This window comes from Meleagris gallopavo, chromosome 2, assembly GCF_905368555.1.
Source record: "Meleagris gallopavo chromosome 2, MGAL_WU_HG_1.1, whole genome shotgun sequence".
Lineage (NCBI taxonomy): Eukaryota > Metazoa > Chordata > Aves > Galliformes > Phasianidae > Meleagris > Meleagris gallopavo.
In genome coordinates this window covers 14,171,364-14,186,659 of record NC_139405.1, presented here as the reverse complement: position 1 = coordinate 14,186,659, position 15,296 = coordinate 14,171,364, and the positions used below count along the sequence as shown (strand labels likewise).

Genomic DNA, 15,296 nt, shown 5'->3' with positions numbered 1-15,296 from the left:
ATTTCTAAAACATATTTATGATCCAAGTGAATTCCTCCTGCACTGATGTGTTTTCTTTCACCTTGCATAGAATTAACAGGTTGAATTCCCATTTGTGACCTAGGTTTCTGGCATGTCCACAGTACAATGCCTACTTTTCAAAGAATATGAAATTTAGATTTATGTTTTCATGTACTTACTATGTCATTTAAACCTCAGCAAGTGCAACTAGAAGTCACTAGAATTATTGGAACTTAAGAAAAAAGCTCAACTCCTTGAAGGAAACACACCTCAAAATCCATTATTTTAGGAAGAATACAGTAAAACCTGTCCAATTCTAGTAAGTAAGATTTAGGATAAGTATTTGTAGTTTAGGAACCAAAGAAAGAGTTGCAGTTACACCTGGGATGAATTTGGTTCAGCAGCCTACTTATCTTTGTGTGTAAGTTAAATGACTCCCCTTAAACAGCAGGTTATCAAGCAGAAATCAGCAACATCTGTTGTATTTGTAAAATAACAATAACAAGCTGAGATGCTGTTCATTTACAGTAAGAAGAATGCCAACTTTGCCAAGATTTGTTTTGGCTGCTGGTAAATGTATGTCTAACAGGCAAGTGATGCATTTCATGGAAAACAAGCTGCACCTGGATTTGAGTCATACCTTGTCCCCTTGAAAACCTGTCATATCCTCCCACTTAAATGTCTCTGATACAATAAACACATGAGCATAAACAAGGCCCCAACTCCTTTGCCCTGTCTCTCTCTTCATTCCAGACAGGAAACATAAAACAGCTAACAGCCCGAGATGCATGAAACCCTTTCTAAAGCTACTTTGGGCCATTTGTTTAATGTCATTCAGGATCTCTTTTGTGGACCGGACAATGTTCCTACCATGTGTTCGCTTATTGTGTTACCTGCTGGTGCATTTCCACGTAGAAATAATAATAGCCATAGCCAGTGTCTCTCTCTGCTGAAGGTGCCTGATTCTGCACCACTGTGGCAAAGAGGAGCTTTAAAAACAATAGATAGTGCAGGTGGACTCGTAAAATGTAGGTAGGTTAATACTGTTGCAGTGAAACAGATCTATGTGAAAAATGTGAAAACGTTTGCACATGCACAAGGATGTACATAATTTGGAAGATGCTATTCTCTGTTATTACTAGCCGTGACTCGCAAATTGTGGACTAACTTCCCTCTAATACTAAATGTGATACTCATGATTGATCCTTTACAGAAAGTGAGGAGAAGCACAGACAGAAACACATACAATGAATATCTGCCCAAGAATCTTGTATCTTTACTTCAGCAGCATTCAGAGGGCCCAGAATGCCTGTCACAAACACAGAAGCAAGTGGGTGACATTTGCAGCTTCAGAGAAATCTGAATTAGGCAGCATACAATGAATTATGAGTGATCAATGGCACTAAAGTGAGCCATCCCCATGACCGTCCTGGACAGATAGGGCATGGGAGAGCAACAAATAGTGACAGGGAGGTGGCTCAGCTGGTCAGCGTCAGGAACTTCTGACACCAACAGAAACCTGCTTCCATGATCTTGGACAAACCGCTTTTCCACAATTTTTTGCACATTATTTTGCAACAGAGAAAATGAAGTACTGGTTCTTCCAAACCAAAATACCTGAAGAAGAATGTAAGTAGTATTGTCAAGAGCTTCTCTACTCAAGTAATGGAGGTCATTCACATATTAAAAACACAGAAAACCCTCTTCAAAAATCCTCTCCTTTTAGCTCTAGTAACTCCTGGCAGTTAGCAAACTCCTGTGGTACAGGGATTGTTGATACATAAAAATTCTCACTGCTATTTTAGGTCTCAGCTGTTTTATTGGCATCATTCTGCCAATTTTCCTCTTTGCCTGTCACATGTCACATTACAAAGCAGGTGCAAGACTTGCGGAATTTCAAACTTTCACATTTACCATATTTTTCCCTTCATTTATACATTGACTTTTCCATATAGGATCTACACATGCTGACACACCTGAAAATGAGTAACTAGACCCCTTTTCCACATTTAACGAGTGCTTCCCTCATTATTCTCCTTCCTGTAAGGCCACACAGGTAGACATAAAAGGGAAAATTAAAATGAGTCAAAGTCACTTTAGCAATCCCCAGACCACCCATGTCATTAGCACTAGTCTTCTAGCAAATGCCCCATTTGAAGGAGTTCTATGTCACTTGCAATAATTTAGGTGCAAGACAGACTATAAAATCTCCTAGGCCTACTAGCAGACGTACTCAATGGTGGTAATGGTTCACAGCAACACTAACAAATAATCACAAACACCAGTTAACACTGAACTATAGTTTCCCTAAAGCAGCATGCAGACTGTTTTGAGTTCTAACATTCCCCACCAAACATCTCCATTTTTTTTCTTCAGCTTGCAGGCTCATTCATTCCTCAATCCAGTTTTCCTTCTCAGACTCTTCAGCTTCTCCCAACAATGCATATGAATGGAAACAACTATCAGACAAAAAGGTTTACAGCATAGTTCAGAGAAGAGGTTGCCTGGATAGGGTTATGTGTATATAACTGACTGCTGAAGTAGTTAGTGTAACCAGGGAGAACAGGGTGACCTGGAAAAAAGCCTAACCCTTGGGAACGGAATGTGGGTAGTGACAACAAGGTTATAGAAGAGACAGAAAAGGAAAAAGAGGGCTGATTTGCTGATGTCTGCATATTCATGCAAGTAGTTTGGGAAACTGAAAGAACTGGAAGTACTGGTAACCAAAATTATAGGTTAATTGGCTTAACAGATATAATGGAATAACTCACATGACAGGAATATCAATAAAGAAGACACATTATTCAGGAAAGACAAGTAGAGGAAAAGAAAGTCTATCCAGAAACATAAGAAAGCTAAATTGCTGAAAGAGTTGATAGAACAGTAAGAAAAATGCTAAGGACGTTAGATGCATTTTGCTAAATACTAAATGTTGAAGACGATGTTAAAAAAATTTTTTTTTTCCTCCTGAAAAATGTACTAGTTGCATAAGATTAACCAAAGGGAAATTCAAGGTATCCTGAATATCCGGTTGTACTGTTACCTTTTCAAAAGCATAGTGTCCAGGGATGGCAACAAGAGCAAGCAGAGGGAGCTTAATTTTGAGTACTGAGAAGAAACCCAGAGAAACTAAAAGAAAAGGCAGTTTTAGTGATTACAAGGTGTTAGAAAAAATTCTGCTCCAATAAGCCTGCTCAATCATCTTTACTCTGAAAAGAGACAGAGGAGAGTCTTCAGCTTTCTTTACTCAAATAAAGGGAGAATCCACAGGGGCATACCCCTGTGAGGTGTCTCAAAGTATTGGGGGACACAGTCCCTCTTTTATCCTTGTACCCCCACACTAGTGAGTCTTTATCCCTTTCCCCAATGACTGAGGTCCCTGGTGTTCACATTCTTCTCTGTTCTCCTATAACAGTGCATTCCCCAAGTATGTACCCTTCCATCATTTCCTTTGTTTATACATACTCTTGTAAACTGGACTCCGAGTTTGTTGCTTTGTCCAACTACAACTAAATTTGTATCCTGTAAAGTCTATCACTCTTTGTTCTGCCCAGCAAACAAGATTTACATGTAGGTGTAAGCTAGCATCTCCTGTCATATACTTGCAAGATAAATTTGTTTAACCAGATCCTTCTGACTTAAACTCTTCTCAGATTTTTCTTTATCTTGTTTTGCAGGGACTCCCATCCTTTCTTTGGTCTTCCCAAATTTTATTTTGCAAGGACACTTTATCCTTGTTTTTCCTTTACAAGGCGTGACAAGGAAATCAGAGCAAAAAGAGAGATCACTGAAAGACGATGTTAAAAATCTTATGCTCAGGCTGCTATGATTCACACTGGAATGGCTGTGTCTATGTGAAGGTACACATGCAGCAATGCTCCAGTTGATTTCAGAAGCATAGGGCAGAGTCCCAGAGGAGCTATGATCCAGGTGAAGTTGTTGTGTTCAGCTATTACCTACTCTACATCAAAAAAAAGTTGAAAAGTTACATTATTAAATTTTCTTCCTCAAATTAATTCTAAAGGTAGATTGTGACTTCTATCTAAATAATATCTAAAAGGCATCCAAAACTGTCTGCACTTAATAGACCTTTCCCAACAAGAACACTTCTCTGAAGAATTTGGTCACTCATAGCTGAGATTCACTCACATTACCATGGTCATGCCTTGAAGACATGATGCCGATGTAGATACTCGTTTTGAAACTATGCCTGATTGCTGGGGTTGCAAACAACATCCGTTTTCAACAGCAATTCTAAATTCTCTGAGAGAGTTGCTCAAATTAGCTCTAGGACCTTTCTCCTCCACAAGAACCCTACTGGAAACTGCAATTATTTGTGCTCAGTAAGTCCCTTTTCTAAGACAAGATGCAGAAAACAATCAAGAAACCTAGTATTTCTCTGTGGATTATACTTCAGCAAGTCCAGGGAGGGGATTACTTTAGCATGACAGCATGTTCATAGGTTGTATTTGTAACAACATTACTAAATTTCTACAGCAGATACCATAACACAGGCTTTAGGATATACCTCCTACTTAATCCATTTATAGCAGACACAAAAGAGGTGGTGCAGGGCATACAGCAGAGCAGAAAGCAAGTTGAGATCCTTAAGAAGGTAAATTACTAAGGGATTTGATCTGAGTTTCCTCACCTCATCTTCCTTCTATAATAAGAATGCTAAATTCCTGGACACTAGCTGAAGATTTTCAGAATATGCATGCAGTAGGTGCATCTATACACACCTTGTAACTGCTCTCACACTATCTACATCAATTCCCAAATACAGAGAGTATGTTTGGACTTGTGCTTGTCTAGCCACTCTGACACTATTTGGCCCTTTCCTCCATTTATTTATCTGCATTTCCATATCACTGTTTAATCACTACAAAACTCTTACTATGGACCTCCATTTTTACAAGTCTCAAATAACTTGTACACAGTTTTCATAAGATGCATAATCTGAGCTTTATTGGACATGCTGGCTTCTGTTACTATCATTGTTCAAAAGCTGCACTACTCCAGATGCTTTACCTGTCTCCAGATCTGTACCTTTCCTTTCCCAATCACTGGTGTCAGAAAAAAATACCATCAGCTAAGAACATTTTTGTCTCAGTCTTGTAACTGTGACAATAGAATATTTCCACCTCTAGTCACTGTACACCTGCAGCAAATAGCTTCAGGATAACAAAGAGGAGCAGGTGATTTATCATGACTGTAGAGCATTTTCTCATGTTATCAGAGTTACAGGCTTCCTTAGCACTTTGGTTGAATGTCAGGTATTTTCTACCAATTTTACAATGTTTCTACACTACAAAAAGGAAACTTAAAGGCAAGAAGCCTTGCAGTCTGACCTTCTACCATGTCAGAAATGATTGCATCTTTCTCATGGGAAGATGTCACAATGCAGGCAGAGTTGTACAGAAATCACTTGGACAGTCTCAGACAGCATTTCTGCCTTCATGTTGTTGTGAGCATGTGTGGAAGGGTAAAACTTCATTATCTTGTGCAGCAGATTAGAGGATGAAATGCTGTTGCTTTGTTAGGTAAAACTCTATAGTAACTAACCATCTTCCAAAAGAGTAATCTTTGTGACACACTTTTTTGTATGGGTGCCTTGAGGATAGCTTTAACCCTTTAACTTTGTCTTGGGATTTATACAGAGCATAATTATCAAAGGGGATTTAAATAGCCCATAATTATCAATGGCATGAACACAACACACCATCAAAGTTTTGAAACATTAGTGTTCTTCCTTGTATGCTGGGTACAAGCCTTAAGTGGAAAAAGACTTAGTGTGGAACGAGTTTGTGCACGAAGTACCAGCAGCTGTACAAGTAACACAGTTACATTTCTCATAACTCATAACTTCTCCACAAAGATAAGTGATTTCTAAAGCTTTTCCCTTAAAGAACCCTCTCTTCAACTGCAACTGCTTACATCTCTTGACAACAGAAACTCAACAAGAAACTTTACACTTAGAGAAGCGCAGGCTATTTGAAAGTGAAGTGCACACAAAACAACACACCAGAGCAGTGCATATACGCAGAGTTGTTGCCCTTTTGGCTCACTCTTAAATGTAGAGCAGAAGGTAAACTAGGCAAGTCAATATCATGTTTTCTGTAGGCTATATCAAGGCTTGTATGAGTGACTTACACTTAACTCTGCTAAGAACCCTTGAATTAGTAGCAAACTGACTCATAGTGAACAGGGAGAGATGTTCATATTTTAGGCTTCTCTGTATCTAATGTACATTTTGACTGATACTCAAATGTACAAAGAATGCACACACAAAGAACACAGAAAATCACTACCTATGCTGATCTGCTGGTATTACAAATGGCTGGGTATGTTCACAAGATAATGTAAAAATTGCAAGAATCTGCAAGCTGAGAGCTTCAAACTCTGTTCTCTTCACTCCTCGTTGGTAAAACAAAGAGTTAAGAGAAATTCAGGAAGTACTCTAGATGAGACAGTCCACATTTTCATAAGCATTTTCAGTAAGTAAGTTATGCTGAAGTGTATTTTGACACAGACTACGTGCAGACAGTAGCATATGCAAAACAGAAGGAGCAAACCTTCATAAGTGATGATGCAAATTTCATATTTAGAAACCACATTTGATGCTTTGTTTTCATATATATGTTTCATTGACACAGCTCAAGCACTGCTCTAAGAAACAAACAAACAAACAAACAAACCTCTTTGGTTTATGATGCACCGCCTTTTAAAGTTTTTCCTTGCCTGTAGCATACATCTCAATTCTCCAACAGCTGATTAAATGGTCAAAAAAAGGAGAGACTGATTTCTGTGATCTTCAGCAAAGATGGTTGGAAAGTTTTATTTTTCCTGGGCAAAACTTCAATGAAAATAATAAATAGTTTTCAACTTGATTTTTCAAAGAAAAAATTTCAAGGTTTTGGCTGAAACTCAAATACCAAAATATTTCAACCAAAAACCAAAATATTTCCATTAGGAAATGCTGCTGCATGGTGCCCTGGGATACAGAATTCCAAATCTTATACTCTCATTTCCCTTTATGCCCCATGATACAGCTGATTTCCCCTTTTTCAGACAGAGCTGCTGCATCATCAAAGTTGTATTTCCTAATTCCTGATGGTGGACATACACTAGATAAATGAAAGGGAATCCGACTCTGCAGGACACCAACAAATCACCACACCAGACGGAAACATTTTGGATTTCAAGAAACAGGTTACAAGAAAAAAAGTTTCCTTGAAAAGTAAGCATTTTTTCAAGGTAAACTTAATTGAAAACTCGTGATTTTTTTTCTACAGGCAGTCTCAAGACAGCTATTTTCTTTCAATCGCTTGAAAAGATCCTGCTGCTGAGCATTATTCCAGTTTTCCATAAAGTCTGAGTGCAGTTAGATATAGTAACAAGACTTCCAAAGCATTCTAGAAGATGTGGGTTCTCCTTCTCCATAGTTTTGGAAGGAACATCCAGGTACTGAAGTCAGCACTGACTACCTCAATTTATACATTTTTTTCTACTGTTTCTATTTTCTTCAGACTTTGTCAGCAACTGAGTCAGAGTCACACCAAAGGAAGGCCATGAAATTTGGCCTTGTCATTGGCATCTCACAAAGGCATCAAGTGCAATGCCTTGAGTATTAGTGAAAAGAAAGCTTTCCAACTTAAATAGGTACTAGTCTTGCTTTATGCAGCACACAATGTTGCTACTAGAACCCAGAGCTTCTTCTGATCCTTAAGGGAGCTTTCAGATGTAGAGGAAGAATACCTAACTGCAAAGCAAGCTCAAATAGGTTTGCTTCCCAGACAAAGGAGAGAAACAGAGCATTTACAGAGCAGAAGGAGAGCAAGCCAGTATAACCTTGGAGATCCAAAAGCCCCAAGGGCTTTCAGAGAGCAAAGCATGCCTACACTGTGAACTGTGAGTGTTAGTGCTGGAAACTTCACATGGAGACTTGCAAGTGAAGTCCAGCCCGGACCTCTTCCTAGGGATAGAGGTGATAGGCCGAGGAGACATCTTAGGGAACCCATGGCTGAGATGAATTTGAGCATTTACTCCTGAAGCCCTGACTACAATTGAGTAGGTTGTAGTAGGCTTAGGTAACTCCTTTAAGGATGCATACCACAGAGTCTTCAGTGCTTTGCCCTTCTAATCAGAATGCCGTATGATGGCTCTGCATCATTTCTTTGGCATCACTTGGTATTTTTTTCCCCCATATCTGGTAATCAAATCAGTTTGACCAGCCAGTCATCTGCAAAAAGAGGATTTTACGTACCACGTCCAAGCACTGGCCTACCTCCAGTGTCATGTCTCCAGCTGTGAAAAATCTGGTGCCTCAGAGGAAAGCAAACCATAAATCTTTCCCAAGTCCTGCAGGCTGAAGCCCTGAAACATGAGATTTGGTTACAGTTTTGCATTTTGACAGGGCTAGGAATACACTGAGACCAGTACAGTTCTCCCTAAGAAGGGAATGAATACTAACATACCAGATAATTTCTCTCTGTAGTTGGATTAAAGCACTGGTATCCTTTATATAGGCATGTAGGGTTTGCTTCTATTACCTGCATGGAGATACTTAGATCTGTTTTGGATGCTGGGGGGTTTATCATCTGCTTGCTTTTCCAGAAGGGCTACACTCTGATGAGCCCTTGCTGAGTCCACAAGCTTCCGCTCAGCCTCTCTAATACCTTTGGTGTTAAGTGCCTTTGGAGATGTCTTGTCTGTAGAAAATCAAGTCCCTAATTTTCTCTGAGGATCTTAAGTACTGATGAAACAATATTTCCCCCCTTAACTTGTACCAGGGCTTGGTTACATCATTTTTATGAAATTTCACCTTCACTCCAGGCTGAAGAAATCTAATTTTTACCAGCCATTAGCTCAGATGCCACATGTCAGCAAACTGGAACCATCTCATTGTCTTTTCACATGTAAGCATCTACTCTTCGTTCAAAGCACCTTCCTTCAACTGTGACAGCTAAAGAAATTGAAGTCTAAAAGCAGTCTTAGATTCATTTTAGAGGCTGTCATTGAAAATTTTACTGAAATCTTCCTCATGAAGAAGCACTACTAGGCAAAAGTACTTCTGGTGTACAGTCTAATACACCTTCAAAGGTCTCACGTGGAGATGAGGAAGGACTGAACTGAGATTAGAGATTGAAAGATTCATCAAGTTTGTATCTTCCTCTATAGGAAAATACAACTAAGTGATGAGTGACATAGATGATATCTGTAATTAAAAAAATTATATATATATATATATATATAAATATTTCAGTAGATCATACTTCCCCACCTTCACCAGGTGATTTCCTTTTTTGATAAAGTATTCATTGGAGATTGAAGTTTTTCTTTTTAGACTGACTTGGAGTTGACTGGGTGGCACAAAGTGGGTAAAGACAAAGAAAGGAACAAGTTCAAATAAAAAAATTCAACAATGTCTGCAGCCAGAATATTCAATAGATACTGACAGTATCAATAGCTGTTCCAATGTACTGTATACTTCTGAATGTTTATGTCTACTTTTTGTCCTTATGTACTGCAACTACATATGATTTCTTCCTTTAAAAGAGCAATTTTTTTTTCTTGGTTGGCTTTATTCACTGACAAAGCAGTTCCTTATGCATCAGTTTTGGATACTGTGGCAAGCAATCAGGAAGAGAATATATATATCCAAATGATCTTAATACACAACACAGAAATCAAATTCATCTGCTAATGCAACTTGTGATGTGGTTCTGCAATTTATTGGTATCTTTAGCTTCAGATATTTTACAAATCTGCAGTTTATCATGCACCAGGGACTGCCTTGCTTGATTGTGATCACTTGACTGTCTCTCTTGGGATCAATTTCTCGAAGTACAGTCTAGTTCAATACACTATTAAGAACAGGATAATATCTTATTACTTACTTCAACTATGCTTCTGGAGACCCAGTCAGGATTGCCTTGAGCCAGGAAAACAACACTTTTTTGCATGGATTTCCCTTCTATAGAGCAGGTTTCTCAAGCTCAACAGAGCCTGGGGCCAAACTTCTCTTCCTACTAAGGAATAAATCCTCACTCAGCTTGGACAGGTGGAGGCTCTTGAGGGCCCCAGTTCAAGGTGATATGCAAGTCTTTGCATAATAATAAACACGTGTGTATATCAACAGGACCATACACATGTTGAAACACTATGTGCATATTCAAATACCTTGCTGAACTGGGGCCACAATAAATGCATTCTTTTCATACAAACACTTTTCCATGGACCCAATCCAAAGACCACTGAGGTCAACAAGATCCTTTCACTTCAATGGGCTTTGGATCAGACCCCATGAGCATTTCCAACTAAAACCAGCACTGGAATTTTTGCATGACCGTGCATTGAAACAATTTAAGTCTAGTTCACTATAAACCCTAAACTCAAATACTCCTCAACTCTGGGAAAGCCAGGAACACAAGCTGGATCTTTACTTTGCCCAGGTCCCTCTTTCAAAGACCAACTGAAAAAAAAAAAAAAAGATTTAACTCCAATGAGAAAAGTCATTCATACTTAAATCAGGGTCTACACTTAAAAACAGCTGGAATGTCTCTCTAAAGAAAAGAGTTTCATTAGGTCATTCATATAATACTGCAAATTAAGAAGTGTAAAACAGTAATTAAAGAACAGTTGAAAAGACATCTGCTGAAATACACATTTTAGAGAATTCCTATAAAGATAAGAGCACTATTTCCTAATAGTTGTATAAATCCATAAAGACTTATCTATAATTTCACTGACAGATCACCACTGGAAAAAGAGAGAGAGAGAGATGGAGAGAAGAGAAAAATCATAAAAGCATTCCACCTGTATTGCTGGCAGATGGCTTATAAATGTCGCACAGACTTAGACCTACTACTGGCCCATGCAAGAGGTATTAAATAAACTGCTGAACATCTGCTGGTAAATACACAGCAAACAAGAATGCAACTCAGAGCCAAGCATCTGGCAAGTGCGGGCCACATCTCTGCTCATAAACTAAGCAATGTTTTCTGCTAATCATTAACAGAGTTATTGATTTTAGAAGTGTATCACACAGCTATAATTTTGTCAGAGGGTAGACCACATAAGTTGTTCTTTTTCTGGTTGTTTCATTTTGTCTTATTCCAAAAGTCCGTAAATTGACGAGCGGGACAAAAATTATAATTGACATCATCTGTGGGAAATATTTCATAAAACAACAGGCCCAGATGTAGGATTAAAGCCATGTGGTAGTAAAATACCACACTGAAAAAAGTCCAGATTCCATGATTTCTTACGAAAACAGATGTGCTATTACTCCACTCTACTTGTTTTTCAATGCTTTTTACTCCAAATAATTCTTTCTTTTTTTCCCTTTTTTTTTTTTTTTTTTTTTTTTCCACGATTGCACTAGGGAAAGATCATAAATTGATTGCAGATGGCAGCTTGTACTTCAAAATCCTAACTGTCACAATCTTTGAAATAAAAATAAATGAAACATTTTGTGAAATTATATTGAGCTGTGTTAAAAGTAATGAAGATTATACAAACATAGGTCTGTTTGTCATTTATACACCACCTTCAAGCATGACAACCAAATCTATTAGACAATACTACTCTCCGTGGAAGGTGGTTATTTTGTAAGTTCAGGATGTACTGCAATATAGAAGGTAATCTATAGTCTGAGTGCTGCTTTATCTAAGCCTCGAGAAGGTCTCTGAATCTCCTGCAACACAGAACCAGGCATGCATGTACTTGATTCTCTCGCATACAAAGAGGCAACATGGAAACAAGATAGAACAGTTCTGTGCATCCTGCTTTGCACATCTTTTTATATTAGTACATTCTTGACAAACGTATGAGAGATCTACGAAAGACAGACGCTTGTATGGTTTGAATTTTAATTTGTCATAGTACAGCGCAGAACGGCAAACAACTGCATTTCTTACTAAACAACTTACTAACATACGGAGATCATTACAATGCCACTAATTACAACTCGTTAAGTTCTAAATTTATGCAGTTTCACAATGGACTTGCAGAGATTCCCCATTTCAGTTATCAGAGGTTTTGTAAGACTTTATAAAATAAAGAACAGAACAGGCTTCCATCCCGTGTCACTCTAACTCCTTCAGACAATGTCTGTTTCCAGTAGAGCTGATGGTGTTTGATGCTGATGGAAAGGGTTTTGACTAGGTGTCTCTTTTAGGTGTTTCCTGAAGATAGAAAGAGCGAAAAAGCCATAGGTACTCATTTGGGAAAAGGAGATGTTTTGGCACTACACTTTAGGGGAGGTAGTGAAGCAAACAGGAGTATGAAACTATTAAAGTCTAGCCACTCTTTTGTAAAATATAAAAGAAGAATAAACCAAGAGTAGCGAGTGATTGAAGGAGCAAGAATGGAGGACTTTCAGGACCACAGAAATCATTAGAAATCTAGAGCAGGAGTCAGTGCCCACAATAAGATGCAGGAGCAAACTGAGAAATAGCATTGCTTCTTCTATTAAATCTTAAAATCTTTATATGGAAGAAAGTTACTAGAGAACCTCCTCTCTATTCTCTCTTTTAGGCAAACTTTTCAGAGACAAGCAGTCCTTGCCATCTGGCTCGGAAAACTTCATATCTTTGCTGTGAAATCCTTGCTAATGATGAAGCCGCACTTACAGTATCCCTTCTTCAGAAGCAGAAAACTTGGGCAACTATTCACACACCAGTCAAGAATCCCTCCTGCCATGAAATGCCATGAGTAACCAGACTCAGTTCAAGACATTAGATGCAGTGTACATTAGACAAAGTACATAGGAAAGCTGTCAGAAACTGAAGTGGTGTATGAGGGAGAAGGGGTGGAACTGAACTGTTGCTCAGTTGGCTAGAAAAAAGGTTTTCGAGCAATAAGGGGAAGACTTGGAGGAAGTTCAAACTGGGGTCATTTGCCTTTTGTAACAGATGAGTCTGAAATCCCATGAAGACTGGTACTCCGAAGCATAGAAATTCACAGCGCTACTAAAGCCTCTGCAGGAGGACAGCAGTTTAATACCACATCTTTCTCCCTAAGAGAGATCTGGTTCAAATCCTATTTAAGAAACTGTTTAGCTTTACACTGCCTGGTATTTTGGTCTGTAGGTTTAAGCTTTCTACACTGGAGCTAAGGTCAAAACAGCAAAAATAGAAGTTCATGGAGAAAGACAGCAAGGGTTTTGAAGGCCAGGTGAAGGGAAGGACTGCAGTGACAGCTAAACAGGCATACATACATACTTACACGTATTTCCATGCCTTCTGTGGCTCAATCCATACCCTTCCTCACCTCCCACTTATTGGGAAATGACATTCTGGATTGCAAAGAGTGTAACGCAGCCTTCAAACAAGGAAAGAGATAGTTCTGAATGCCTCCAAAAACTTTGCTTTAAACCACTGTTGCATTGGTAGACTTTTTTTCTGTATATTATTTCTCCTCCCATTTTTCTCCAAGGAGACATAATTCAACTGATGGTAAAAATTACTTTGACCAAAACATTTTCTGATTGTATTAAGCTGTAGAATAACCAAGGAATACTGAAAACCACTATTTTTCATGAAAATACTTTCCAATTAAAAACAGACAGCACATTCTTTCTTAATTTGCAATTGTTTCAAACAAAGGTTGCCTTCTGCCATCAAATTCAAAAGACACTTTTTCATTTAAAATCTGTTTTCCAAGTGAAAAAGAAAAGAATTGAAGAAAGTACACACTTAATGCACTGAACTGCCCAGAATGAACAACATAAAGGAGATATTTTTGTGAGTAGAGTAGATTTAAAAATCTAACTCCTGTTATGGCTGAGACCTGACAAGCTTACAGAAATAGTCAAAGAGAATTTATCTTACCTAATTTTCAAAAAGTTTTCCTCTCCAATAGTATTTGCATGAAATCTGAACCTGGGACATCATACCGTTAAAATCAGGAAATGAAGAGTAGTACTTTTTTGTTATTGTTTTTTGTTTGTTTGTTTGTTTCAATTCCAGAGGTAGTAACTTGTGCTCTTCCTCAGTAGCCGGTATGCTTTGGCAATTGTACTCTCAGGTTTTTCTTGTTATTTCTGTGATATCATTTTAGTATCATCTGAAAGGCTGCATATTATGTCTGGTCAGCTGAGTCCAGCACAGCAGCTAAAAAAAGTAAAACAGAAAGTAGATCAGAGGCTCTATAAGCAGACAGGGAATTCAGGAGATATGGGTAAGAGCAGGCAGAAAATGATCCACACGAACATACAGCCGAGCAGAGGAAAGACTAAAATAAGGTATTTGTCAGCTGACTCCTGGCCTACTTTTTTCTACAGGACCACTCCAATAACTATCTCATGTTTTCCCATAACAGCTCAGAGGCTGAAAACATTGCCCAGAGGAAAGCCATGTAGTAAGTGCTGTGCACAGAGTCAGACCCAGCACAGAGGAATGGCACATTTACTGATTTAGTTGGAGTACTCAGTGACTTACTGACTGTTCTGGCCCTCTTTATCACAGGACTTCTGGTCTTTCAAAATCTTCTATTGTTTCTAAAACGGCCAGCAACTTTCCCCAGCATTCCAAGTATTGCTTTTGCACGCTGGAAAAAGAGAGAACATGTTTGATAGAGACTGAATAGGTCAGAGAAACATAAGAACAGTTTTAAAAAAAAAGTTCCTAAATCAAGATGTGACCTTTAATTGAAAGAGGCTGCACTGGAAAGTTTCCATTCATTATCAGGTTTTCTTCGTATCACATTAAGAGCCTAAAAATGCATTTAATTTTCAAGCAAAAGTTTGGAAGATATTTCTGAGTTCACATTAGATGAATCAACAAGATCAATGGGCTACTTCTACAACTAGAATTTAAGATTTTTCTTCATAGCTGCTATCTCATTCCACCTCTAGCAGTGAAGGAGTGGAAATGGGGAATACATTGGGTACTGTAATTAAGACTGTTTCATCATCCCTGCTGGTACTCTTGACACAAGACAAAACTGCCCCACTATGCTGACTGAAAAAGGGGTGGTTGGTGCTAGAAGATGGTTTCAAACATTTGTGATGGATGAAAGGAAGCCCACAGCCATTAGCACTGTTGGAGACACAATTCTTATTATGAACACCATCTGCAACATGGACATTTTGGTCTTTGAAGAAGGAAATATGGAGCTGCAGACCACCAGCAGCAGCCTCGAGTGGGTGGAGCAGGGAGGAAACATACCACAGTAGTAGCAGCCACAGGATTTGTGATCAATAGGTAGGAGGATGGATCTGAACAGGATGTTGTTTGGTTAGCAGCCATACGTGCCCTTGGACATTTGAAGCACTACACACTTCACTATGA

General features: G+C 38.6%; 1 long non-coding RNA gene across 1 annotated transcript; it reads right to left on the bottom strand.

The window, feature by feature from the left end:
- Window positions 1-13,229: 13,229 nt before the first annotated feature.
- On the bottom strand, window positions 13,230-14,552 carry LOC104909530 (uncharacterized). The gene is made up of 3 exons (XR_792385.3): window positions 14,445-14,552; window positions 13,836-14,117; window positions 13,230-13,326 (listed from the first exon to the last, which is right to left on the bottom strand). It is a non-coding gene; the product is annotated as an uncharacterized LOC104909530 (long non-coding RNA).
- Between the last annotated feature and the right edge of the window lie 744 nt (window positions 14,553-15,296).